Source organism: Rhinoraja longicauda, chromosome 18 (assembly GCF_053455715.1).
Source record: "Rhinoraja longicauda isolate Sanriku21f chromosome 18, sRhiLon1.1, whole genome shotgun sequence".
NCBI classification, from domain to species: Eukaryota; Metazoa; Chordata; class Chondrichthyes; order Rajiformes; family Arhynchobatidae; genus Rhinoraja; species Rhinoraja longicauda.
The window spans coordinates 22,734,631-22,760,388 of NC_135970.1; the positions used below are offsets into that span (position 1 = coordinate 22,734,631).

Below are 25,758 nucleotides of genomic sequence, written 5' to 3' on the forward strand. Positions count from 1 at the left end.
AAGGGCCTGTTTCTATGTATCCCTGAACTAAAACTAAACTAAATCTGTTGTTAAATGTGAAACATTGGCTTGGTCACCTTTGGTAACCTGCAAGGTTTTTTGCATCATTTCACATCTTATCTTGCAGCAGGAATGCATACAGACCCCAAACATCTTCAGGGTGTTTTATTTCCCCCATTTCCTCACTGTTTCCTTTGTCTGTTACTTTGAATCCATGTCATTGGTTTCCAACTCTATTGCTGATGGAAAGTGGTTGTACCTATTTCTTTCTGTTTGCTTCTCGTAATTGTATACTTCTCAGTTAAATATCTTCTCAGCCTCCTCCACCTCATGGAGAACAAACCATAGCGTATCCAATCAAAAAAAAAAATCACATTCAGATTATCATAGACAAAAGTCAGTCTGAACAAGGGTCTCGACTGAAAATGTCACCCATTCCTTCTCTCCTATATTCATAAGTCTAATTGATCAGTAGTTATCATGAACAGTAAGGACCTTTCCCTTAAATCCCCATGGATTTTTACAATTTTGATCAGCTTATTCACAATCCAAAAGTACGATTACATTCTTTTGGTATTCATAGTTTTTTCAAGCTAATATAAATCCTCTGGAAATGGACTGGCAGACATACCTTTAAACATAGACACAAAGAGCTGGAGTAACTCATTGGATCAGGCAACATCTCTGGAGATAGACCCAAAGAGCTGGAGTAACTCAGCGGGACAGGCAACATCCCTGGAGAGAAGGAATGGGTGACGTTTCAGGTCGAGACCCTAGACACCATCTCTGGGGAACATAGACAGGTGACGTTTCAGGTTGGAACCATCCAGGAAGGGTCCCGACCTGAAATGCCACCTCTACATGTTCTCCGGAGATGCTGCCTGACTGGCTGAGTTACTCCAGCGGTTTGGGCCTTATTTTGTAAAAAAGCATCTGCAGTTTCTTGTATCCACACCTGTAAAGATATTGGTCCTGGCCTTCCTGAGGTTCAGTTCATCTGCAGTTCCTACCTTCCCCACACCTGCTCCCTACCTCTAAGAACATAACGCATTCTATCCCTCACCATCCTCCCAAAACAGTTATCAAGACCATCCTCCTATTTTGTTCACACTGATGTGTGGCATTGGAAGAAATACAGAAATAACTATCTTGGAGATTCTCCTCCGTAACCTCTTTATTTAATTCCATAAAAGTTGCCTGCAGGACCACTTGCTGTTTTACACCCATGCTCTTATTCTTAGGTAATTCCCTTCGGTAATTGGCTGAGATTAGTTCCCCAATTCAACCTTTTTTTGCTCCTGGGGCTCCAAAAACCAACTCTGACACTAAATTAAGATTTAGATTCAACATTTTGCCCAGCGAACAAAGTAAGGGATTTATTAGCCGCCAAGGTATGAAAAAGAAGCTGGTAAATTAGGGATTTACCTTTAAGTCAATTGATTTGTCAAGCAATTGATGAAACAGACACTATTACAGCTGATGCCAGACATTACTGGCATTTCTTCAATCATGTGCAGATGTGTACTGTATTACACTAACTTTCTATAATATGACAGTTCATAGTAATAGTTTATATATATATATATATATATATTGTATAGATTGTTTCAAAACACACTGAAGTGTAATTGCTGTTAACTTTTGTATTTAATTTTCAATTCTGTAGCTTATGTTGACATGAATCTTCTCCTGCCTTCTTGTAACTTGTATTGAAAGGGCAGCACAGTGGCGCAATGGTAACGTTGATGCCTTATAGTGCCAGAGACCCACGTTCATTCCCGACCACGGGTGCTGTTTATACGGAGTTTGTACATTCTCCCCGTGACCGTGTGGGTTTTCTCCGGGAGCTCTGCTTTCCTCCCACAAGACATACAGGTTTGTAGGTTAATTGACTTTGGTAAGTTGTAAAATTGTCCCTAGTGTGTGTAGGTTAGTGTACAGTGTGATCGCTGGTAGGTATGGACTTGGTGGGCCGAGGGTCCTGTTTCTGCGCTGCATCGCTAAAGACTAAAGAAATGAAGTAAATGGGACTAGCGTTCTGTCCCATCTAATAGCGAGGCGGTCATTTTGTATGCATAAGCTGGAATCAGGAAGTTATTTGGTTCATTAGTCCAGAAATTCCTGGGAACAGCGAACCACACCATCACCACAACAGATTTTTCAGTCACGGGTTGGTTCATGAAGCTGGCTTCAGCCTGACCTATGAATTCCAATGTAAAATGAGGCCTTCTACCATAGGAAATCCACAGAAAAGCCTCAGGAGTCAGCTAAATGACAACATTTCAAAATTTGCGATGTATAGTGAGATAGTGAAAAAACAAGCCATTACTAGAAAATTTTGTTGGTAAAGGGTAGAAGGTTTAGAGTGGTATTGAGGAACATTTTAGTCACTCGAAGGGTAGTTAAATTCTGGAGGACTCTCTCGTAGGAGATGATGGAGGCAGGTATCCCACAATATCTCAGAAGTATCTAGATGAGTACTTAAGTGCCATGGAAGGTTATATCATATCATATATATCATATATATACAGCCGGAAACAGGCCTTTTCGGCCCTCCAAGTCCGTGCCGCCCAGCGATCCCCGTACATTAACACTATCCTACACCCACTAGGGACAATTTTTACATTTACCCAGCCAATTAACCTACATACCTGTACGTCTTTGGAGTGTGGGAGGAAACCGAAGATCTCGGAGAAAACCCACGCAGGTCACGGGGAGAACGTACAAACTCCTTACAGTGCAGCACCCGTAGTCAGGATCGAACCTGAGTCTCCGGCGCTGCATTCGCTGTAAAGCAGCAACTCTACCGCTGCGCTACCTTATGAGCAAAGTGTTGTAAAATGGACTTGGTACATTTTGTTTTCTTTTATTGCACTGCAACTTATATTGACTGAGGCCATTTAATTTAGTTTAGTTTAGTTCATTTTGGAGACACAACGCGGAAACAGGCTCTTCGTACCAAAGAGTTCGCTGGCCCTATACACACTTGGGGCAATTTACAATACTAAGCCAATTAACCGGCAAACCTGTACGTCATTGGAGTGTAGGAGGAAATCAAAGATCTCGGAGAAAACCCATGCAGGTCACGGGGAGAACGTAAAAACTCCATACAGACAAGCACCCATGGTCGGGATCGAACCCGGGTCTCTGATGCTCTAAGGCAGTAGCTCTACTGCTATGCCACCATGCTCCCCCCCCCCCCCCCCAAATTTCGTAAGCCCACATGGACTAACGTGGCTGCTGTATAGAGTCTGGCTTCAGAGAGTGACCGATGCTGCCAGTAGCACAGGGCTATTGCCAGGCTGCTTTTACAGCATGATGATGAAATGCTCATAATTGTGGCTCTTGTACCTCAACATTCAACATTTATACTGACGATAACAATGTTGATGCTCACAATAGAATAGGGTTTTCCTAGAATTTTACAAGAGTGTAGAATGACTCCGTGATGAGTCAGATCTAATTGGCAGAGCTAGCCGTCGATGATTTGATTCTGGAAGTATGAGGATGACATCAATATTGCAAGAAAACTGCAAGATACTGAATGCTGAAAGAGTGGGACTACTTTCAAGCCTTGCTAACTGACACATTTTTATCATTCAAAGATCATTCTTGTTTAAATTATCAGTGAAGAATAGAGATGGGGATTTCAACAAGAAGCAGATTGTTGCATGGCACCAATGCTGTAGAAACATAGAAATTAGGTGCAGGAGTAGGCCATTTGGCCCTTCGAGCCAGCACCGCCATTATATGATATATGATATATGATATGATATATGATCATGGCTGATCATCCAAAATCAGTATCCCGTTCCTGCTTTTTCCCCATATCCCTTGATTGCATTAGCCCGAAGAGTTAAATCTCTCTCTTGAAAACATCCAGTGAATTGGCCTCCACTGCCTTCTATGGCAGAGAATTCCACAGATTCACCACTCTCTGGGTGAAAACTATTTTCCTCATCTCAGTCCTAATGGCCGACCCATTTGCTCATGGTTCCCAATAACCTTTTTGAGGCACCCAGACCCAAACTGTGATTTTTTTTTTACACTGGATGGTGTGTGCTTGGAACGTGCTGCCAGGGGCTGGTGGAGGCATATGCAATAGTGGTTTTTCAGACGCCTTCACATAGGCACTTGCATATGCTGGGAACGGAGGGATATGAATCGTGCAGGCGGATGAGATTAGTTCATCTTGGTATTATGTTCAGCACAGAGATTATGGGCAGAAGGGTGTGTTCCTGTGCCTCAGATAAAGCAGAATCCTGCTTCCCTGGTGGGGTCTGTTTCCACTGCATTGTCCTTGCTGTCCAATTTCAAAGCTTTTCCTGGGATCTAAGGTTTACCCACACCTGCAAACATCACCTCCATTTCGGCTGGGGGAACCGCTGTGTGGAGGGGTGGGAGTGGGGATAGGGGGCAGGGGAGGGGGAGGGGAGAACAGAGGAGGACCTGGATCGGGATACTTTGTAACTTTGTAAGCACCGTTTACGTGGCGACTATTTGCATACCTTGGGTATGCAAGCAAAGAATTTCACTGTGACTTGTCATATGTGACAATAAGTATTCAATTCAATTCCTGCTTCAGAGGCTATAAAGTGCACTCCTGAGTTTGGCCTTCTCTTTGGCGTCAATGGAGAATAAGCAGAAAGTGGCTGAGCAGTCATGATACTGTGACGATGTTGGATGAATGAGTGGAGATGTCATAGAGTGAGAATGAATGAGAATGGTGTTGATGTGGGAGGAGTCATGAAGTGAGGAACAAAGTCTTCTGCTGAGTCAGTGTGAGTGAATAAGCTGGTACAGTGAGAGAGGGCATGGGGAATGTGTGTTTGTGGTAGAGAGAGAGAGAGAGAGAGAGAGAGAGAGAGATAGAGAGAGAGAGAGAGAGAAAACACAGACAACTATAAAGATGCTATGAAAAAGAGAATGCAGGAAGCAGTGGACAAACCTGAGATAGATACAAAATGCTGGAGTAACTCAGCAGGACAGGCAGCATCTCTGGATGGAAGGAATGGGTGACGTGTCAGCTCGAGACCCTTCTTTACACCGAGAAACCTGAACAGGGATAAAGTACAGGAACCCAGTTTAAGGCCCAGTTTATTTTCTCAAATATATTTTTGACTTGAAGAGGGGAGAGAGTTCTTACCAGCAAGGCAAGTTATTAATTTTGCACATGAAACAGAATAATAGAGAAACAAGAGATTGCAGGTGGTGGAAATTGGAACAATGAACAATCTGCTGGAGGAACTCGGAGCAACATCTGTCAGGGGAGAAAGGAAATGTGCATGAAGGAACGTTGTCCAAGGAACAGGTGCTGTAATATTTGAAGTAAGGCAGGTGACAATGATGAAAACAGAAGTCGCAAAGAAGTGAGCTTGTGGAGCTATTGAGTTGAGTTGTGCATAAACAGAACTAAATAACTTTTGATATGTATTTGTAATAACACAACTTAAAAAGGGTATTTCGGAACTAAAAGCTAGTCTTCTCCATTGATGTATATACCATGAGGGTTAACAACTGCTCATACAAGGAACAGGCATTAAACAAAAAAATGTGGGACAAGAACATAGTTTTAAGATTTTTTGGATTCATTTTTTGTTGTTTAAGATATAAAACATACTGTATGTATGTATGCCTTTTATTTTTTAAATGTTCAGTTGAAAATTAAGAGTCCGACCATAGAAATTGGAGCCTTTCCCCACCTTTTAAAAAAAATGCAAACCGCACATCATAGTAATTTTACATACGTTTCAGCACAACAGTGAGCCAGTTAAAATCCTGCCTGTTGTTTCGACAGATGGCACAGGTCACTGTAGCTCAGCAATAGACTTTTGAGATACAATGTAGAGACAGGCCCTTCATTCCACCGAGTCCATGCCGGCCAGCGATTACCCTGTACGTTTGCATTACCCTACACACTAGGGACAATTAACAATTTTACCAAAGCCAATTAACCTACAAACCTGTACGCCTTTAGAGTGTGGGAGGAAACCAGAGCACCCGGAGATAAACCCACGTGGTCACAGGGAGAAAATACAAACTCCATATAGACAGCACCCATCGTTAGGATCGAACACGGGTCTCTGGCGCTGTAAGCAGCAACTCTACTGCTGCGTCACTTCTACCGTGCCGTCCAAAAGATGATGTTTTGTGGCATTATTAATGTATATAATGACATCAAAATATGTGACAATCACCTCTGTAAAGCCAACAGAGGTTGAAGCAATACTGCGGGACATTTAGTTCAGTTTAGTTAAGTTTAGAGATACTGCGTGGAAACAGGCCACTCGGCCCACCGAGTCTGCGCTGACCAGCGATCCCTGCACCGTAACACTATCCCACACACACTAGGGACAATTTACAATTTTACCAAACCAATTAATCTACAAACCTGTACATCTTTGAAGTGTGGGAGGCAACCAAAGTTCCCGGAGAAAACACACGTAGGTCACGGTGAGAACATATAAACCCCATTCAGTCAGCGCCCGTAGTCAGGATCAAACCTGGGTCTCTAGCGCTGTAAGGCAGCAAATCTACCGCTACGCCACGGTGCCACCCTGTCTGTTGCTTTTAACTCCCAGTTCAATGAGGAGCAAACTGTGCAGCAGTCAGCAAGGAGAGTGAATGCATCAGTTCCCACCGGAGTGCCGATGTGTAGCCAGGTGCATCTGCCGGCCTGAATTTTGAATGCTCTACATATTTCACACATCATTATTGAGGCCCATAATGCTCATTGCAGCTATGCACACAGCAAAGATACATGCTGCGATTTCCGCAGAGTGATTAGCCCAGCCTTGCATGGCATCGGGCCACTCGTGACACTGGGTTTGATCTGCGTGCTCAAGGGAGGTGGGGGGGAACAGACACATATGGACCACTTCTCTCATTAATGTTTTCCAAGGATTCCAGTCCGGAGGTTAGATCATTCGGGGTATCTTTTTAAATTTAGTGTTCAGTGAAGAAGTTTGTCTCAGGTTGTAACAGGATCTAGATCAACTGGGACAATGGGCAAGAGAATGGCCAATGCAATTTAACCCAGACAAATATATTTTGGGAAGGCAATCCAGGCCAGTGCATATGTACAATGGTAGGACCCTAGGGAGTTTTACTGAACAGCAAGCTCTTAGGAAACAAGTACGAGATGCTGTCTGTACAGAGTTTGGTCATTTCCCCCGTGACCGCGTGGTTTTTTTCCACGTGCTGCGGTTTCCTCCCACACTCCAAAGACGTACTGGTTGTAGTTTAATTGATTTTGGTAAAATCTGTAAATTGTCCCTAGTGTGCAGGATGCTGCCAGTGTATGGGGATTGCTGGTTGAGGTGGACTCGGTGGACCGAAGGGCCTGGTTCCGTGCTGTAAACTAAACTAAACTCTAAACTAAACAAAAGCTAACCTGATGGTCTGCATCCCAGGGTACTTAAGGAGGTGGCTCTAGAAATTATGGACGGATTGGCGATCATTTTCCAATGTTCTATAGATTCAGGATCAGTTCCTATGGATTGGAGGGTAGCTAATGTTATCCCACTTTTTAAGAAAGGAGGGAGAGAGAAAACGGGAAATTATAGACCAGTTAGTCTGACATCAGTGGTGGGGAAGATGCTGGAGTCAATTATAAAAGACGAAATTGCGAAGCATTTGGATAGCAGTAACAGGATCGTTCCGAGTCAACATGGATTTACGAAGGGGAAATCATGCTTGACTAATCTTCTGGAATTTTTAGAGGATGTAACTAGGAAAATTGACTGGGGAGAGCCGGTGGATGTGGTGTACCTCGACTTTCAGAAAGCATTCGACAAGGTCCCACATAGGGGATTAGTGGGCAAAATTAGAGCACATGGTATTGGGGGTAGGGTACTGACCTAGATATAAAATTGGTTGGCAGACAGAAAGCAAAGAGTGGGGATAAATGGGTCCCTTTCAGAATGGCAGGCAGTGACTAGTGGGGTACCGCAAGGCTCGGTGCTGGGACCGCAGCTATTTACAATATACATTAATAACTTGGATGAAGTGATTAAAAGTACCATTAGCAAATTTGCAGATGACACAAAGCTGGGTGGCAGTGTGAACTGTGAGGAAGATGCTATGAGGTTGCAGGGTGACTTGGACAGGTTGTGTGAGTGGGCGGATGCATGGCCGATGCAGTTTAATGTGGATAAGTGTGAGGTTATCCACTTTGGTGGTAAGAATAGGAAGGCAGATTATTATCTGAATGGTGTCAATGGGTGGCCTAGTGTATCAGTCACTGAAAGGAAGCATGCAGGTACAGCAGGCAGTGAAGAAAGCCAATGGAATGTTGGCCTTCATAACAAGAGGAGTTGAGTATAGGAGCAGAGGTCCTTCTGCAGTTGTACAGGGCCGTAGTGAGACCGCACCTGGAGTACTGTGTGCAGTTTTAGTCTCCAAATTTGAGGAAGGATATTCTTGCTATTGAGGGCGTGCAGTGTAGGTTTACTAGGTTAGTTACTAGGTTAATTACTAGGTTAATTCCCGGAATGGCGGGACTGTCGTATGTTGAATGACTGGAGCGACTAGGCTTGTATACACTGCAATTTAGAAGGATGAGAGGGGATCTTATCGAAACATATAAGATTATTAAGGGGTTAGAGGCAGGAAACATGTTCCCAATGTCGGGGGAGTCCAGAACCAGGGGCCACAGTTTAAGAATAAGGGGTAGGCCATTTAGAACGGAGATGAGGAAAAACCTTTTTAGTCAGAGAGTTGTAAATCTGTGGAATTCTCTGCCTCAGAAGGCAGTGGAGGCCAATTCTCTGAATGCATTCAAGAGAGAGCTAGATAGAGCTCTTAAGGATAGCGGAGTCAGGGGGTATGGGGAGATGGCAGGAACGGGGTACTGATTGAGAATGATCAGCCATGATCACATTGAATGGTGGTGCTGGTTTGAAGGGCCGAATGGCCTACTCCTGCACCTATTGTCTATTGTCTGAACCAGATAGTTCCCTGAAAGGGGCGATTCTTGTTGACAGAGTGATGAAGAAGACATATGGGTATACTTATTTTCATTGGCTGAGGAACTGAGCATCGGAGTTGGAATATCATATTATAGATGTAAAGATGTTGGTGAGGCTGTACTTGTCGTATTGTGTGCAGTTCTGGTTGCTGTACTGCAGGATGGATATCATAAAGCTAGAGAGCATGCAGAAAATAGTCTCAGTAATATTGCCAGGGCTGGTGGGCTTGAATTATATGAGCAATTGGATTGACTGGGTTTGTTCTCCTGGACCAATTAGACTGAGGGTGAATTATAGAGGTATAAAATTCTAAGGGACATAGATAGGATGGATAGTTTCAGGAGTTTTTTTCTATGGGAGGTGAGTCTAAAACTAGAGAGCGTAGGTTTAAAATGGGAGGTGAAAGGTTCAAAGGAGATCTGAGAGGCAGGTTTTTCACACAAAGGTATGCGCAGATCTTAGTGCCCTTAGATGCAGATTATACAGTCCCAGGATTTCGGTCACATTGATCTCTCCAGCACTTTTCTTTTACTGATTTTCTTTAATTCCTCTTTTTTTGTGCTCTTTTCTGGGAAGTTATTCACACTTCTTTCTATGATGGCAGAAATAGCATATTTGTTTAATTACTCTGCCATTTCTTTGATCCCTGTTATAAATTCCCTGTTGTAAGGGACCCTATGTCTTTCTTCATTAATCTTTTACTTTTTTTGACATACTGGTGGAAGCTTTTACAGTCTGCTTTTATGATCCTCACAAATTACTCTCGTACTCTATTTTTACTCTCTCAATTAATCTCTTCATTTAAATAAAAATCTAACTACTCGCAGTCTACGGGTTTGCAATTTTTTTCTGGCAACTTTATATGAAGCCTCTCTGGATCTAATACTGTCCTTTAACTTCCGTTGTTGGCCATGGTTGATATGAAGCCTCTCTGGATGAAACCTCTTTATATGAAGCCTCTCTGGATCTAATACTGTCCTTTAACTTCCGTTGTTGGCCATGGTTGTGTCGTTGTGTCGCTTTTCCTTTGGGATTTTTGGAATCAGTGTGGAATTCTGACTATTAACTTTCTTGCAATATCACCAGCAACTTCTCCTGTACCACCCTTATTGAAACAACAACCAAGGAAGCACACCAACGCCTCTACTTCCTTGGAAGGCTTAGGAAGTTTCCCTTAGGTACGTCCCCAACAACTCTCACCAGATGCACCATAGATAGCATTTTATCAGGATGCATCACAGCTTGGTTTGGGAACAGCTCCATCCAACACCATAGGAAATTGCAGCGAATTGTGGACGCAGCCCAGACCATTACATAAATGAACCTCCCTTCCATTGACTCCATTTACACCTCACGCTCCCTCGGCTAGGCAAGCAGCATAATCAAGGACAAGTCGCACCCTGGCCACTCCCTCTTCTCTCCTCTCCCTTCAGGGAAGAGGTATAGAAGTCTGAAAACGCACACCTCCAGATTCAGAGACAGTTACTTCTCAGCTGTTATCAGGCAACTGAATCATCCTACCACCACCAGAGAGCAGTCCTGAACTACTATCTACCTCATTGGTGACTCTTGGACTATCCTTGTTTGGAATTTATTAGCTATACCTTTACTAAACATTATTCCCTTATCATGTACCTATACACTGTAAATAGGCTTGAATGTAATCATGTGTTGTCTTTCTGCTGACTGGTTAGCACGCAACAAAATGCTTTTCACTGTACCTCGGTACACGTAACAAAAACTAAACTGAAACTGAACTGAAACAGCATTCATCTTTTGCCCATCCATGATCACGTAGATCTCCGCTCTGTCATAACAGCCATTCTCATTTCTTCATGTGTTCTTGGTTTCTGTTTAAACTACTTAGCGAGAAATGTTGTCATGTTTTGATCACTTTTCCCATATGGAACCCTTTCCACAAAACTATTTACCAACGCTTCTCATCGCAATGTAGACAGCAGAACATGCCAGGGTTCCACAGTAAATGAAATATATATTTTTTAAAAGGCAGGTATTCTCTCAACATTTAAGAAACATTTAGACAGGTACATGGATAGGACATGTTTAGAAGTATATGGGCCAAATGCAGGCAGGTGGGACCAGTGTAGATGGGACATTTTTGCTGGTGTGGGCAAGTTGGGCTGAAGGGCCTGATTCCACACTGTAAGGCTCTATGACTTTATGGCTCTAACGCATACACAGTTACAAAGAACATCCAGTTGCAATGCATTAGTTGTGAGTCACCAAGAGGCTGCTGAAAATCCTACTGTGAATATTGGGAAACTAAGAGCTGGTGATGTGAAACCATAGGCCAATTATTCTCAACAAATGCAGTGTCAATCATTGCACCTTATTATGCCAATTTATTGATAAATTATCAATTATTGATACTTATTGGTTATCTATTGCATTGGAGATTTGCCCGAAACGGTTTGTGGAACTAATAAGTACCTCTCCTTAAACAGCTATTCCTGAGTCACGTAGACTACAAGTCAACATTCCACGGAAAATGAAACTGCAAATAATACGTTAGCCGAAGCCAACTCCGGATATAAATTGCCAGCAGCGACATGCACCAACTCTCCAGCACTTTGCCATCATTGAGGATAAGGCGTTTCCACTGACTGAAGGTGAATTAGAGAAGCCAGTGAAAGGGCTGAAGCTGAGCGGCCACGAAGACAGCAGGTGAGTGGAGAGGCCGGTTAGCACAGAAACAAGCCTCAGCCCACCAGGTCCGCACCAACCACGATACACCCATTTACAATAATCCCACTTTAATCCCATTTTCTATTCTCCCTGCATTCCCATTAACTTCCGCCAGGTTCTCCCACTTGCCAAAGAAAACCAGCAGGACTTTTGGAGTATGGGAGGAGACTGGAGCACCAAGCGGAAGCCTACCCAGGGCACAGAGTAAAATGCACAAAGCCAACACAGATAGCAGCCACCCAGGTTAAGGATTGATCTCTGAGTCTGGTGCGGGGAGGTAGTGGTATTTTAGCTGCACCAACTGTGCCGTGGAGGGCTGACAGATAAGTAGAAATTAGGACAAAAGAAAATTCTGAATTTAGGAGTAAAAATCTTAGAGGCAGTGATGTCCAACAAGAAGAGGGGTGTTGGGTGAATGGCACTAGTTGTGAGTTATAATGCCGGCAACAAAGTTTTGGTTGACCTCGAGTTTGCCCCGTGAAGGTACGCAAATTCCTTATATCGCAAATACTCAGATCAGATTCTCAGGTTTGTTTTCGAAGTAGAAAATTAAAATAAAAGCGACTTCTGTTTGAATATTCCGGAGTAGCCAATTACATTTTGATCACTGTCTGTTCAGACAATAACCCCATCCACTGCTCCCCATTTACATTGCACTACATGTAAAAGAACTTGCAGGAAAAGGTTTGACGTAAAGGGCACAGATCGAATGTTTTTCATCTGCTTTCAACAGAACACGGAAGGCAAAATGTCACCAAATGCAGACTGCACCTGACGATAGCGATTTTCTCCTTCAGGTCAGTATGTTTGATTGTTTTATCTGCTAAAGCTGGTACATGTTTAACCGTGGCTGACCATTTGTAATACCTAAAATGATAGCAATCTGCAAGGAAGTGACTTATTGATAGTCCAGTGAAAATTACATTGCAGCAATAGATTGGCCTTGGGGAAAAATACACAGAGATGTATGTCTGGCTGGAGGTTAACGCATTTCTCAGGCAAGACGATCAATTTCAGTAAAGAGCACAGTTAATCTGGCTTATTGAAAGACGTGAGCAGTGTAAAGGCAACCTCTTGATGTATATTTATTTAGACAATTTAGAAAAGATGCAGAGTGCATTTGGAGATACTGATTACATTATATTGTTGATGGATTCAGAGCTTCCCCTCTGGAGGAACACTTCTGTCATTAGTACAAACGATCTTCAGCCATTTTCTGATACGTCCTCATCGCATCTTTTCAAGTAAATAAGTGCCGATACATTTCATTGAAATTACATTTTCTATTTCACAGACTTGCTTTTAGGTCTTAAATTGAATGCTAAATGTGTGGCTCCTGAAACACCTCACCCAGTTGCTTCAGAGATTGTGACAACCTATCTCTGAGGAAAAGCTGATCAATGCTGCAATTCAAAATGCAAATTATAAAGTGTGAGCATTGTATCCTAAAGTCAAAAAAAGTATACAAAGAAAGAACTTTAAAAAAAATCTCTTGTATTTTGCTTTTATGGAAAGCATAACGAACAGATTCCTTAAAATTGTAAATTGTAAGCGAGTCTTGCCACAATCGATGTATGTCCATGTGGTTATCCTGGGATTCTAGCTTAGTCTGGGGTTTCCTCTTGGCATTGGTGATGATGTTGCAAAGTTCATAAATAAATTTATTGCATTACTCTGTATCATTTGAAGTCAGGAAGTTGAGGATGTATTTAGAGAGCAGGGTGCTGGCTCACAGAACCATGAGTTGAAGATGAGCGTCATAGAGATTATGGAGATGAAGGCAGAGCTGTAGTCAATAAATAGAAATCAGTTGAAGGTGTGCTCATCGTCCAGAATTCCAGCGATGAGTGTTGTGTAGGTAGATGCGTCCGCCATGGAACTATTGCGATGGTAGATGGACTTCAGTGGATCAAGGTTGTCTGTGAGGCTGGAGTTAATGTGCACCATGACCAGGCTCTCAAAGCACTTAAAGGACAAGATACACTAAGAAACATTACCTTGCTTTTCTTTAGCACCGGGATAATAATGGTCATCTTAAAGCAAGAGTGAATCTCAGAAAGGAGTAGTGAGAGATTAAAGATATGTGTGAATACTCCTGCCAGCTGACACACGCGGGTCTGATGATGTGGCCGGGAACTACATCCAGGCTATTTGCTTTCCGTGGGTTCACTCTCATGAAGGCTGCATTGACATATTTGAGAGTGACCGCCGATAAAGGCACATCCGAAGCTGTCGGGGCGGATGACATGACTCCAGCGACCTGTTGAGATTTATTGTGCCATCTAACCTCCATGATTGTGTTTATTGCATTCACAATGCATCAATGTATTGAACTAATCCGTGAGAGATGCATTGTTAAGGCTCATCTGAGGCGATCGGGGTGGACGACAATATTCCAGCGACCTTCTGTTTGCAGTGAGCACCAATGCATTGAACTCATCGGTGGGAGATGCATTACTGCCAGTGATACTGCCAGACTTCACTTGTAGTCCATTAGAGCAAGTTTGCTACAATCAAAGTGTGTCATAGAGTGATACAGTGTGGAAACAGGCCCTTCGGCCCCACTCGCCCACACCAGCCAACAATATCCCAGCTACACTAGTCCCACTTGCCTACGCTTGGTCCATATCCCTCCAAACCTGTCTTTTCCATGTACCTGCCTAACGATGGCATAGTCCCAGCCTCAACTTCGTCCTCTGGCAGCTTGTTCCATGCACCCACCACCCTTTGTGCGAAAACGTTACCCCTCGGATTCCTATTAAATCTTTTCCCCTTCACCTTGAACATATGTCCTCTGATCCTTAATTCCTCTACTCTGGGCAAAAGATTGTGTGCATCTACCCAATTTATTCCTCATGATTTTGTACGCCTCTATAAAAAATCACCTCATCCTCCTGGAATAGAGACCCAGCCTACTTAACCTCTCCCTATAGCTCACACCCTAGTCCTGTCCATATGGTTATCCTGGGACTAGCATAGAAACATAGAAAATAAGTGCAGGAGGAGGCCATTTGGCCCTTCGAGCCAGCACCGCCATTCACTGTGATCATGGCTGATCATCGACAATCAGTAACCTGTGCCTGCCTTCTCCCCATTTCCCTTGATTCCACTATCCCCTGGAGCTCTATCTAACTCTCTTTTAAATTCATCCAGTGAATTGGCCTCCACTGCCTTCTGTGGCAGAAAATTCCACAAATTCACAACTCTCTGGGTGAAAAAGTTTCTTCTCACCTCAGTTTTAAATGGCCTCCCCTTTATTCTTAGACTGTGGCCCCTGGTTCAGGACTCCCCCAACATTGGGAACATTTTTCCTGCATTTAGCTTGTCCAGTCCTTTTATAATTTTATAAGTCTCTATAAAATCCCCTTTCATCCTTCTAAACTCCAGTGAATACAAGCCCAGTCTTTCCAGTCTTTCCTCATATGACAGTCCCTCCATCACAGGGATCAACCTCGTGAACCTAGGCTGAATTGCCTCAATAGCAAGGACGTTCTTCCTCAAATTAGGAGACCAAAACTGCACACAATAGTCCAGATGTGGTCTCACCAGGGCCCGAAACAACTGCAGAAGGACCTCTTTGCTCCTATACTCAAATCCTCTCATTATGAAGGCCAACATGCCATTAGCTTTCTTCACTGCCTGCTGTACCTGCATGCTTACTTCAGTGACTGGTGTACAAGTAGCTTGGTCTCAGATTCCTTCTTAACATCCTTGATGAACTTGCAAAGTTCATAAAACGATTTATTATACTGCTCGGTATATTTTGACTTGAACACTGCAAATTTGAACTTTATCTGCGACTGGGCCTCAATGTTTATCCATAGTGTCTGGTTGGGGAACCAGTAAGGAGTATCTTCTTTGGCACTATTTCACTTTGAGTTGTCTAGTTAATATTCTTCATGATAGGTTTTGTTGTTTATGTGGAACTAGTTGAAGTTCTAACTCATTTACACTTACGGTTTCTGATTGACATACACATTTTAAGACTCCACATTTTCTGATTCCTGCTTTCATCTGAAATCTTAAAGGCACAATTTACACATTTGTGTGGGCATTGATATGCACGGGTACAGTGACTGTGCTTGGGAGGAGGCTCAAACCAATTTCATTGATATTCTTCATTTCCATTTGTTTGAAAATCAGCCAGCGTTGACTCATCACAGCAAAGTAGCTCGCCAGTCAAAGAGGGCAGGGAATTCAATGGCTCCCCTGCGGAGTGATGACAGATGTAACAAGATGTGTGTGTGTGTGTGTGTGTGTGTGTGTGTGTGTGTGTGTGTGTGTGTTTTGTGCACAAACGGAGGACATACGTAAGAGTGGGGTAAGGTGGAAACGTGGGGGGCCATGGTGAGGTTGCCAGTGGGTGTCAAGACATTGTTGGGGCCTGGAAATGTCATCCTAGCTCCACAATGGATTTTTATTTAAGGGACAGTGGTTCGAGTGCTCAACACCAGAAATTGTCTCTGTAAATTACAGAGAGCTAATACATGTCTCGTGCATCTGATCTGTTTGGTTAGCATGCAACACAAAGCTTTTCACTGCACCTTTACACTGTACCTTTACACTGCACAAAGCTTTTCACTGTACCTCAGTACATGTGCCAATAATAAACCTAAACCTTACACGACACTCAAATCGCATATTCCAAAGTGACCTTATGCTCAAAATAAACATAATAGCGTCCCTTTTCAGAACCCAATCTTACATAATAGCAGCTATGATGTAAAGTGAGCAATAATAAACCCAGATCATACTTAGGCCATGACAATCATGTTCATGGCAAGAAGGGGAGGGCATACATTTGTCTGATGGAAAAATAGACTGGTGCTGAATTATTGCATCAAATGACTTGTTTCTCGGCTGTAATAGTTTATGATTTGCCACAAAATCTGACCATGTGGCTGCTCAGAAAAAAAAGCACGACTAATATGTCAGAGCCAGTTTCAAGAAAGGCCAAACTCTTCAGTAGGAAACCTTTCATTGGGTCTCTTCTCCAAAATGTGCCTGGAGTTAAAAACAGCATTCTGTTTGGTCATAATAATGAACTGTCTATTATCGTTAGTTGAACTCAGAGAAGATATCTTTTCAGCAAACTGATCACATTGGCTGGTTTATTGTGCAATTTAGTGAACTGATGATCAAGCCATTGGATGGTTAAATGTGATGAGAATTAAGACCAAACAGGCGAGACTCCTCATCAGGTTAATGGCACCATCGTACAGATGAGGTCAATGTTATGACACGGGCTCAATTATGGTTATCAATTTTATTCACAGCTATAGATTTTTTAACAATATATAATTAATTGTAAATAAAATTATAAATAGGGCAAAATCCATTCCAATTAGGTCAGTCCTAAAATATTGAGACAGTTGAATTGATATTTTTAAAGGCTGCACTAACTGACAAGAAATACTGACTATTCCATTAACAGATCATAATAACAAGGTGGTTTTTTGTTCTCTGAAAATTATGCATATAGTTTATTTTGGCTTTGACCATGCATGCTTAACTAAACTGGATTTGATTACGACGTCTTAAAACTTGCAAAGATTTTAATGCCACATGCAAAATTATTGACTATTCTCCTAAAAACACAGCGAACTGTGGTTGATTGCTGGGGCAAACCATTAATCGCACTTTTACAATCTGAATTATATTAACCATGTACAATATTTTAGGTCTACATTTGGAGATATGCATGTAGCCAGTTCCACAAGATTTTTCTAAACCATTATCTCAACAACTTCTCCAAAGATAATTTTATTAAGGCATAATCTTTGCTTTGTAATGAAAACAGAAAATACTAAAAAAAAATAAGCAGCAGGTGTTATAATGTTTCAGTTCGATCATCTCATATCAGACATCTTCCCCGCTCCTGATGACAACATTAAGAGCCACATATTCGAGTCGCACACGCTGTGTCCTGTGTTGTACTCCTTTAATTCCCAGGCCTAGCCCGAGACGTCATATCCTCTCACAAGCACAGTAGCGCAGCGGTAGAGTTGCTCCTTAACAGTGAATGCAGCGCCGGAGACTCAGGTTCGATACTGACTACGGGTGCTGTACTGTAAGGAGTTTGTACGTTCTCCCCGTGACCTGCGTGGGTTTTCTCCGAGATCTTCGGTTTCCTCCCACACTCCAAAGACGTACAGGTATGTAGGTTAATTGACTGGGTAAATGTAAAAATTGTCCCTAGTGTGTGTAGGATAGTGTTAATGTGCGGGGATCACTGGGCGGTGCGGACTTGGTGGGCCGAAAAGGCCTGTTTCCGCGCTGTATATATGAGAAAAAAAAAAAAAAAAAAGCAAGTACGATGTCATTTCCTCTTACAAGCAGATACAATATCTTACATCTCCCTTCTTTCATTAAAAAAAACATCTATAAAACATAACGTATTATAACAAAGCACAACAACTTTGAATGGATTTCCGCACCTCAGACTTCCTGATCTGACACTTCTCCATGTTTAGCTTCAGGTTGTACAGCTTTGCCTGTTGCGCCACTTTCATTACTTCATCATGCTCTTTGCTGTCTTTTCCCGATATCAGGATGTCGTCCATGATCGCTCTTGCCCCATGGATCCCTTCCAACATTCCATCCATGATCCTCTGGAAGATTTCTGGGGTGCTCTTGATCCCAAATGGAAGGCGGAGCCAGCGGTAGCGTCCACGAGGCGTATTGAAGGTCGTCAGCAAACTCGACTAGTAATCAAGTTTGATCTGGCGAAATCCTGACATTGCATCTATGACGGAGAAGACTTTGGCATCTGGCATCGATGCAACTACCTCTTCTATGGTTGGTAGGGGTAGTGTTCTCATCTGATCGCTTTGTTGAGGTCTTTCGGGTCTTTCAGGTCTATGCAGATGCGTACCTTTCCGTTCTTCATTACCGTCACCGTTGAGTTGACCCAGTCTGTTGGCTCTTGCACACTGACAATGAGCCCATTTCTCTCCATCTCATGTAGCTTTGCTGAGACTTTCTTGGTCAAGGCTTGCAGTTGTCGCCTTGGTGCATGCACGACCGGTTGGTGAGTTGGGTCGATTTCCAATGTGTACGTCCCAGGGAGTGTGCCAGTAGTGTGCATCAATTCTGGATACTCATCGATGTTGTGGAGCCTTTGTATCAGGTTCAATCTGGCACTGTCTGCCCCTGACATCAGCACTGGCTTGCCATCAGCCTCGACCACATGATACTCAACGTCAAGGGTGCAGTCTTTATATGTTGTGGTCAATTTCACACACCCAATGTGTTCCTGTGTGTGGTTGGAGTAGGACACAAACCGCCTCTTTGCTTTGTGCAGTTTTGGTTTGTTCTCCATCTTTTTGAAGATATGCGCAGGCATTATTGAGTACGACCATCCTGTATCTATCTGTACTCTCATCTCCTGTCCATTGACGTGCAGAGTTTCATACCAGTCATCCCCTGACTGAGTGAATGACTTGCCATGTACAACATACATGTGTGCATATTCATAGCCATCCTCACTATCTTCATCTGCGGAAGAGTCTGGTGGATAGGAAGCTGCCGCTTTCTCCTCAATCATATTTGCTTGCTGCTTTCTCTGTCTGCAGACTGCTGCAAAATGGTTGAGCATCCAGTGTTAGTTCATCTCCTTTCTCAAGGCATTTCTCACATACTGCCTGGTGGCGGGAACGGAGCACAATTGCATCTCTGAGCATTCTCTCCTCCTCCTTATAGTGACAATCCTTGACCAGCAACTTCAGGTCAGTCACAAAGTTGTCAAACTTCTCGGTGTCCTGCTGCCGTCGTCTGTGAAAGTCGACAGTGGCCCTTATCTGATTCTTCTTGGGCTTGACATACATCTCATAGTGCTTGTACACTCCTTGCAGAGTCTCGTTCTCAAGGATTTCATCCACGTTTTGGAGAGTAATTGTGTTCCATCGGAAGGTTAGGTAAATCTCCCTCCCTTTATCGCCTATGTATGTCATCAGATAGTTCACCTTTTCTTTCTCAGACTTACTGACTAGTGGCCCCTCAAACGTAAAATGGCAGTGCTGTTTGAAACGTTTCTATTCCAGGTGCAGATCTTTTGCCTGCCAGTTCATCGACAGCCTATCACTCGCCAACATCATGCACTCAGGTCACTTCCACCACAATGTATACACGGGACTGTGGTCTAGCGTACTACCTGTGCCTTGAAACACTCGACGTTCGGCACTCGATTTGTCCCTTTTCAGCTTCACGATTGCTAATTCCTGTCAGGATTCTCCCTTCACGGACTTTCCTTTTCCCAATTCATATGTGAATTAAGGACACCGGGACTATTTCAGTGTTTCGTGTTCGAAACTTCTGACACCATGTCACATATTCGAGTCGCACACGCTGTGTCCTGTGTTGTACTCCTTTAATTCCCAGGCCTAGCCCGTGACGTCATATCCTCTTACAAACAGGTACGATGTCATTTCCCCTTACAAGCAGATACAATATCTTACAAAGTGTATTGCTCCTTCTACAGATGCTGCCTGATCTGTTTAGCCCTTTTTATTTCAGTTTTCCAACACCTGCATTATTTTGCTTCTAGATTACTAGCCTTTGGATGTCACGTTATGAATTTCTGCTGATCTCTTCCTGTTCTTCCGATCATAAATTGTTATGAACCCTTCTGATATCTTTCCGACAATAGATGTCAGACAGTTGTGCCATAGTTCCGAAGCTCCAGTTTGCCTTTGAAAGTTGTAATTGCATGATTCAGCTTCCAATTTAACAAAAGCATCACTAGCTCTGTGCAACCATAAAAGACCGAGCAAGGGATAACATTACATCTTTTTTTCCCCATCTCTTTAATCTTCATGTATGGTGATCATCCATATTAGTGTCCAATCAATATTGAGCTTAATTAATTTTGCAAATTGCATTATTATTTCTTAATTTAAACACAGTTTCATATGGAACAACACTCACTTGGAATATAGGCAACATTTACCAAGTGATACATAAACTGATGGAAAATAATAATTTAGCATCTTAGCATCTCTACTCTTTATCTGAAAATAATTTCAAATCTGTCTTGCTATATCCTGTATTACTCCTTATGGGTTTGAAGATCTTTTCTGACAAATTTCAAATTGCTACTACAATTTCTTTACTTCGATAGCTGTATTTTGCACCATTAGCTCACCATGGTATCTGATGAGTTAAAAAGCCACGTTTTGGATCCTGTTTCAGCCAGGCTTGTGTCTGTGGCAGCGCTGGTTTGTTCTGTTTTGCTATTAATCTTTTAAAATCCATGGTCAAAATACGCCTATTCTGTTTGTTATAATAATACAGTCCTTGATTTGTCTATCAATTATGTAGAATTACATATAAAATACAAGAATACGTCAGTGTTATCATGAACACAGATCTGCTAGTTCGTAACATTGCATACTGATCACATTGGATTAAATACAATATGTGCAGGAAGGAACTACAGATGCTAGTTTACACCAAAAATAGACACAAAATGCTGCAGTGACTCAACGGGACTGGCAGCATCTCTGGATAGAAGTAATGGGTGACGTTTCGGGTCGAGAACGTTCTTCAGACTTCAGTCTGAAGAACGGTCTCGACCCGAAAAGTCACCCATGCCTTCTATCCGAGATACTGCCTGTCCCGCTGAGTTACTCTAGCATTTTGTGTCTATCTTTGGATTAAATACAAAGCTGATATATCTGTCAAATGTATTGAGTCTTAAGCATATATTTTTGTTTTTACAATTAATTCTTTGAGAAATACCATTAGTTTAGAGCAGATGGGAAATTTAGTTTTGATGCTAAATTGGTCAGGATTGGAATTGTATGCTGTCTCTAAGGAGTAATTTTCATTAATAATGTAAAAGATGTTAAATGGACTATTGCCCAGTTTTGAAGCAGAACAGTCACGAGTTTGAAGTATAGAAATTGCTATTATGGTCATGCACTGAAGACCATCACATTCATGTTCATAAGTTGTAGGAGCAGAATTAGACCATTCAGTTCATCAAGTCCACTCCGAATTCAATTATGGCTGATCTACCTTTCCCTCTAAACCCCATTCTCCTGCATTTTTCCCATAACCCTTGACACCCGTACTAATCAAGAATCTATCAATCTCCACCTTAAAGATATCCATTGACTTGACCTCCACAGCCTTCTGTGGCAATGAATTCCACAGATTCGCCACCCTCTGACTAATTAAATTCCTCCTGATCTCTTTTCTAAAGATACATACTTTAATTCTGAGGCTATGGCCTCTGGTCCTAGACTCTCCCACTCAAGGAAACATCCTCTCCACATCCATTCTATTCAGGCTTTTCAAATGCCTGAGTCAGTGATTGAACTGTAATATATTTTCCTATTGTCTAATGTGTTCCAAAGCAGGCACAAAGTAAGGTTGTTTGGGGACAAATTTTCATTTAAATTAGTTGGCTTCGCTATAATGTGGCTGTAATATCCAAGAAGTGATCCAGACACATTTGGAATATAGTCACAATCCAAATGATGGATAAAAACTAAAACAAGGCCCTTCCACTATCTTGACAGTTGCTGCAAAAACAGTAATGGTGTTGATAGCTAATCACTGCAATCAATCTTTAACAATTAGTATACAATGCACAGCGTTCCAGGGTGAGGGCAGCCAACTTGTGAAAGCTCTGGGAACCACTGATAGAATGTTAGTTCCTCACAGGTTCCTCATCTAAGAATTTAGAGTTCACTAATGTTTGGCACATTAAAACATGGTAGTATTTTGTGCTAATGTTAGACCCAATGTTGGATAGTGTGAGGGTGGTTTACATCCATAAACAGCAGCTGAAACAGCACGTTTGTGATTCCTGACAGAACCACACACTCATTTCAACACAGCTCCTGATACTTTGCACCACAGCAATCAATGGGGCACTTCCCATGGCAACACACATTATGCTTTTAACAGAGAACACATAGAAACTTGGAGACACAAAAGTGCTGGTCAAAGAGATATGTATCAGAAGGTAGGACCTAAAAGACCCATCAAGTGCATCATAAGAAAAGTGGAGCAGAAAATAAGGAGCCCAGTAACAGGGAATGAGGATAGATTTGTGTTCATCAGACCTGAAGAACAAAGGAAGATTCACATTCTCGTGGGATATTAAGGTGATATGCATGTCATTATTTACAATTGCTTGTTGATTTAAATTGGAAAATGTATTTACTGTGAAAGTCAAGAATGAGTCAAGGAATATAGAGGAGGTGTAGCAATCAATTGAAATTATTGAAAAAAAGATTTATATATTGTTATCTGTACATGAGGGATTGTAATGCAGTATCTCAGGTTCCCTGCCTAATTATCGATGTAATGTATTGTTGGTACCATTAGAATATGAAGAGAGTTGGTTGTAGAAGTTACCTAAAATTAGAGAATTTAATGTTCATACTGCTGGGTTGTAATCTACCCAAGCAAAATATGCTGTTCTTCCAATTTACTTGTGGCCTCTGTCTGGCAATTGAAGAGGCCCAGGACAGAAAGGTCAGTATGAGAATGGGAAGGGGAGTTAAAATGGTTAGCGACCGGGAGATCCAGTAGGCCTTGGTGGACTGAGCATAAGTATTCAACGAAACGGTCGCCAAGTATAAGCTTGGGCTCGCCAATGTACAGGAGTCACATCAGGAACACTGGATGCAGTAGATGAGGTTAGAGAAGGTGCATATGAACATCTGTTTCACCTGGAAATGCTGGCAGGGTCCTGGATGGAGTCAAGAGAGTACTACCCGGAGTAGCAGCATGGACAACTTGGACCACAAGGCCTATTTCCATGCATGGTCAACATTTAAAAAATGGGCATTCCAAATTCTGGTCTGCTGTCCTTATCAGATTTCATATCTCAGATTATTCATGTAATCCACCCTTGAAAAAGATTTCCTGAGAGTAATTTTTAATTTACATTTGAATAAATCCATACTTCCTGGATCCCTATGGGCTAAGTCGCATTGATTTTTCACTTGCTCAGTGAAATAATATTTCCAGAGATTAATTTTGAATTGAACTTCCTTTGAGCACAAGTGATGCCCTCTGGATTTGCTGTTTTGTGCATGATGAAACTGAGTCTCATCATTCACTTTATTGAGGCTCCTTCTAAATACTAATCACGTCTGAACCTTGTATTTTCCATTATTAATCATCTATGCCTGTGTGGGTTGCTTCTAATCCAATCTCTCCATTTCCTGAACTTTCCAAATTGAACTTTTCTCTATCTAATTTCCCCCCACCTAATTGTTGCAATAACTTGTGCATCATGATGGCCGAAACTGTACAGGTTATTCCAAGCATGGTTATACATAGCTGGTTTATCAAGCGGTAGGATGGTTTCACTCAGTATTGGATGTTTTAATATTTGGCAAAGCTTTCAGCCGCCTCTGCTCAGTGTCCTTCACAGCACTTCACCCATAGATAGAAACATAGAAACATAGAAAATAGGTGCAGGAGTAGGCCATTCGGCCCTTCGAGCCTGCACCGCCATTCAATATGATCATGGCTGATCATCCAGCTCAGTAGCCTGTACCGGCCTTCTCTCCATACCCCCTGATCCCTTTAGCAAAAAGGGCCACATCTAACTCCCTCTTAAATACAGCCAATGAACTGGCCTCAACTACCTTCTGTGGCAGAGAATTCCACAGACTCACCACTCTCTGTGTGAAGAAATGTTTTCTCATCTCGGTCCTAAAAGACTTCCCCCTTATCCTTAAGCTGTGACCCCTGGTTCTGGACTCCCCCAACATCGGGAACAATCTTCCCGCATCTAGCCTCTCCAACCCCTTAAGAATTTTATATGTTTCTATAAGATCCCCCCTCAGTCTTCTAAATTCCAGCGAGTACAATCCCAGTCTATCCAGTCTTTCCTCATATGTAAGTCCCGCCATCCCAGGGATCAATCTGGTGAACCTTCTCTGTACTCCCTCTAAGGCAAGAACGTCTTTCCTCAGGTTAGGAGACCAAAACTGCACACAATACTCCAGGTGTGGTCTCACCAAGGCCCTGTACAACTGCAGCAGAACCTCCCTGCTCCTAAACTCAAATCCTCTTGCTATGAATGCCAACATACCATTCGCTTTCTTCACTGCCTGCTGCACCTGCATGCTTGCTTTCAATGACTGGTGCACCATGACACCCAGGTCACATTGCATTTCCCCTTCTCCCAATCGGTCACCATTCAGGTAATACTCTGCTTTCCTGTTCTTGCCGCCAAAGTGGATAACCTCACATTTATCCACATTATATTGCATCTGCCATGCATTTGCCCACTCGCCTAATCTATCCAAGTCACTCTGCAGCCTCCTAGCATCCTCCTCGCAGCTAACACTGCCACCCAGCTTCGTGTCATCCGCAAACTTAGAGATGTTGCATTCAATTCCCTCGTCCAAATCATTAATATACACTGTAAATAACTGGGGTCCCAGCACTGAGCCTTGCGGTACCCCACTAGTTACTGCCTGCCATTCCATAAAGGACCCGTTTATTCCTACTCTTTGCTTCCTGTCCGCCAACCAATTTTCTATCCACCTCAACACTGAACCCTCAATACCGTGTGCTTTAAGTTTGTACACCAATCTCCTATGTGGGACCTTGTCGAAGGCCTTCTGAATGTCCAGATATAACACATCGACTGGTTCTCCCTTATCCACTCTACTAGTTACATCCTCGAAAAATTTGCCTTTGGTAAATCCATGCTGACTTTGTCCGATGATTTCACCACTTTCCAAATGTAATGCTATCACTTCTTTAATAACTGACTCTAGCATTTTCCCCACTACCGATGTTAGGCTAACTGGTCTATAATTCCCCGTTTTCTCTCTCCCTCCCTTTTTAAAAAGTGGGGTTACATTAGCTACCCTCCAGTCCTCAGGAACTACTCCAGAATCTAAAGAGTTTTGAAAAATTATCACTAATGCATCCACTATTTCTGAGGCTACTTCCTTAAGCACTCTGGGATGCAGCCTATCTGGCCCTGGGGATTTATCTGCCTTTAATCCATTTAATTTACCAAACACCACTTCCCGACTAACCTGGATTTCCCTCAGTTCCTCCATCTCATTAGACCCCCGGTCCCCCGCTATTTCCGGCAGAC

General features: G+C 42.6%; 1 protein-coding gene across 9 annotated transcripts in view; it reads left to right on the forward strand.

The window, feature by feature from the left end:
* LOC144602325 (leucine-rich repeat-containing protein 4C-like) overlaps positions 1-25,758 on the forward strand; it is a 723,850-nt gene that overhangs the window by 438,815 nt on the left and 259,277 nt on the right. For all 9 annotated transcript variants that reach the window (XM_078415291.1, XM_078415288.1, XM_078415296.1 and 6 more), the window contains 2 exons: positions 11,435-11,654; positions 12,409-12,472. The gene's annotated coding sequence lies outside the window, so the exon portion shown is untranslated. The remainder of the gene's footprint in view (positions 1-11,434; positions 11,655-12,408; positions 12,473-25,758) is intronic.